This window comes from Paramisgurnus dabryanus, chromosome 10 (genome assembly GCF_030506205.2).
Source record: "Paramisgurnus dabryanus chromosome 10, PD_genome_1.1, whole genome shotgun sequence".
Lineage (NCBI taxonomy): Eukaryota > Metazoa > Chordata > Actinopteri > Cypriniformes > Cobitidae > Paramisgurnus > Paramisgurnus dabryanus.
Window position 1 is genome coordinate 31202474 of NC_133346.1, and position 3936 is coordinate 31206409.

At 35.8% G+C, this 3936-nt stretch overlaps 1 long non-coding RNA gene across 1 annotated transcript; it reads left to right on the forward strand.

Moving 5' to 3' along the window:
• Positions 1 to 1435: 1435 nt before the first annotated feature.
• LOC135718473 (uncharacterized) lies at positions 1436 to 3145 on the forward strand. Its single transcript, XR_010520832.2, has 3 exons — positions 1436 to 1517; positions 2760 to 2859; positions 2940 to 3145. It is a non-coding gene; the product is annotated as an uncharacterized lncRNA (long non-coding RNA).
• Positions 3146 to 3936: the final 791 nt, after the last annotated feature.

A 3936-nucleotide genomic window follows, 5' to 3' on the forward strand; every position in this document is an offset into this window, starting at 1 on the left:
GACCTCTACAATGGGTTTAATGGTGCACTGGAACAATCCTTCCTAAAATGCATTAAACTTTCGTTTACAAAGACGTGAAACTCACCGAGTGGTCAGGGGTTTTCACTGATATGCTCACACAAAAATCGCTGCAAAAGATGCTTTCCAACAGCTGTTTTAGCATTCGTTGTTAACTTGTGGACCTATTTTTCCAAACGCCTCACACCCGTACATTCTTCCGCTTAGAACTTGAATAATAGACACTCCAGCCCAGGTGGTGGCGCTAATCCGCCTTTGCCAATTGCAAGAATAGAAACAAAGTTCCCGGCGCGGAGTAATACGTACCTCACAGCACATCTATACAAGTCAATGGAGTTGGCAAAAACTACGATAAAACCTGTTGGAATGCGTCTTTTGGAGCGATTTTTGTGTGAGCATACCAGTGAACACCCCTGACCACTCGGTGAGTTTCACGTCTTTGTAAACGAAAGTTTAATGCATTTTAGGAAGGATTGTTCCAGTGCACCATTAAACCCATTGTAGAGGTCTGAGCTGAAACACAAACACGCGAAAATTCTCAGGGCAGCCGCAAATGTCGAAATTTCAGTCAAAACCATTCTATTTCACCATAAACAATCTGAAAACAGGGCTTTAAGTCTAAAACACCGAACTTGTCCTTTAAAGCATCTTTAAACTTTAAAAACATGTTGTTTGTTGTGACTCTACATTGTAATACTCACCCGGTTACAGTAATTTGTGTAATGTTGGACATACGATGAAATAACACGACATTGATACAGCAATTTGACCTCAGACTCATTTTTATCAGCAGATTAGTGTGCTTTGAGTACACCACAGTTCTGTAAGTGAAAAATTAATTCATATTTATGTGTGTTTCTTTCTCAGTAAGGACTAACTTTAACTGACTTTCTGTCTGTCTGTCTGTCTGTTCTCAACCAAACGGTCATTCAAGACCTTTTAAAGGTAACGTTACCACATTTATTCATTCATTTATTATGTTTTGAGTACACCACAGTTGTGAAAAATGTATTCATATTTATGTGTTTCTTACTGTTTAGCAAAAACATTTCCCGTGCAAGTTTGAATCTCTCTCAGTAAGGACTTATTGACCGGCTGTCTGTTCTCGACCAAACGGTCATTCTTACTCATAAAAAACTTTTAAAGGTAACGTTACCCCATTTATTTGTTCTTTTAATATTGTTTAGTACACCACAGTTCTTTCAATTGAAAATGTATTCATATTTGTGTGTGTTTTCTTACTGTTTAGCACAAGTGTGTCCCGCACAAGTTTGAATTTCTCTCAGTAAGGACTGACGGACGGCCATTCACTCATAAAACCTTTTAAAGGTAACATTACCACATTTGTTATGTTTAGTACACAACAGTTCTTTCATTGGGAAATTAATTCATATTTGTGTGTGTTTTCTTACTGTTTAGCAGGAGTGTTTCCCATGCAAATTAGAATTTCTCTCAGTAAGGACTGACGGATGGCCATTCACTCATAAAACCTTTTAAAGGTAACGTTACCACATTTATTATGTTGTGAGTATACTACAGTTCTGTATAGGGATGGGCACGAGTACTCGAACGTGGCATCGATGATCGATCACAAAAACGATGATCATGCGGCTTTATTTATTTATTTATTTATTGTGGCTATGACGGCATTGGATGTCTGGTTAGCATTACAAGCGCATGTGGTAGTAAAGGCTGGCTCTGGAGATGCATGTTTGACGTCGTGTTGAGCTATGCAGACCGGCGTATGACATCAGTAACATTACCATGCATGATTAAAAAACAAACAGATAATTCCGCGCACCTGCCGTGCACGCGGCAACCCCTCGATCCGCGCAATGCACGGCAACTCGCCGATCCCGTGAAGCCGGTCACACCTCACATCACTGAGGCATTATTGTTTAAAAAGATGCCCTGATTTTCAGAAATACAGTCAGTCAGGTGAAAAAGTACAGCGCCGTCAAAAGTTCAATGGGTTATCATCTCATATTTAAAAATCAATGTTAAAAGATACCAGAGAGCCATACGAGCATTAACATTACATCTTGACTGAGAACAGGTTAGGGGACGGTTATTATCTCATATTTAAACATCAATGTAAAAAGATACCAGAGAGCCATACGAGCATTAACATTATATCTTGACTGAGAACAGGTAAGGGGATGACACGCCACAGCTAATTGCTAAAATAATAGCAAAAGACTTAAAGCTGCTTAATGTTATGAAGCTTGTGCTTTGACTGGACGTGTTTAAAAGGGCGCTGTTTATGGTGCACATCCACAATGGGAGTTAAACTTTCTGTACATAACTTAGTTGAAAACTTAGTTGAAGTCTAGCATTTTATGCAGATAGATGCACAATGTAAATTTATGTTGTATAAAGGCTTACTATATTTAGAGTGTGTCATATAGAAAGCGGTTTGTGCTTATTAACCCTTTAGATTCACTTCATCACGCAGCTATTCCTATTAGAGGTTTCTGTTAAAACCATTTAATTCATTAATAATCTAGTATGTGTTCATTGTTCTGTCGTAGTTGATTCAAAATTAAGTTTTATTTCAGTGTTTTTAATAAAAATATTTTAATTTTCACCATGACGTGTACGCCCCTTTGATTGCCCCGCCCCAGTTAATCGAGTACTCGTTCTTCAGACCTATGGATTAATCGAAATGAAAAAATGACATAAATGCACATCCCTAGTTCTGTAAGTCGAAAAGTAATTCATATTTGTGTGTTTTCTCCCAGGTTAGCACGAATGCATCCAGCATAATTTTGGATCTTTACCATTGAGGAGACTGGCTGACTGTTCTCAACCAACCATCATTCACACGCAAAAACTTTAAAGGTACCACATTTATTTAAGTTGTTAGTATACCACAGTTCTGTTAGTGAAACATTTATTCATACTTTTGTGTTTTCTCACAGGTAAGTATGAACGTGTCTAGAGCAGTTTTGGATCTTTACCATTGAGGAGGTTGACTGACTTTCATCTACCAACTGTCATTAACACAACAAAAACTAAAGAAATGTTACTACAAGTGGACCTATTCAGTTACTCATTATGCTGTGAGTACACCACAATTTTATCAGTGAAACAATAATGTTTGTTTTTTCTCAATGCTTGGCATAGACAAATGAGCCCTGTGTAATTTGGAAATTTCATGGGAAATGTGTACGTCTTAAAAATGTTTAAATGTCGTTTGAGTTAAGGAACAGTACACTGATTTATTAAAAGTGTGCAATACACTGAGTCTATTAAAGTCATAAAGGAATACTTGATATATTTCATAAAGGAATGTGTAAATCTAATATTAGTTTTAATGTGAATTTGGACAGAAAAGCAAAAAAATGTTTGTAAAATAAACAATTGTTTAATAAACTGTAATAATTTTACCCTTTTCTGTCATCATTTTTTATACTAATGTTTGGTTTAAGGCAATCGGTTTCCTCAAACGGTTTAAGTTGAGTTAACTTTTCGGGTTTTACAGTGTAACAACAATGTACAAAATCAAAAAGAGGAAAGCATATTTTAAGAAACAAAACATTTAATTGGATCCCATTAAAATCCTCTACAAATTATCCTAAAGGATATTTTTGTCGTGTTTTAAAATCCTTTAGAAATATCCTCTAATAGAATCCTATAGGATTTTTTCTAATGGAATCCCATAGATGTTTTGTAATGGAATCCTGTAGGATTTTTCTAATGGAATCCTATAAGATTTTTCTAATGGAATCCTGTAGAATTTTCTAATGGAATCCCATAAGATTTTTCTAATGGAATCCTATAAGATTTTTCTAATGGAATCCTATAAGATTTTTCTAATGGAATCCTATACGATTTTTCTAATGGAATCCTATACGATTTTTCTAATGGAACGGTTCCAAAATATGATAGAAATTATAATTGGATTCCTGTAAAGGA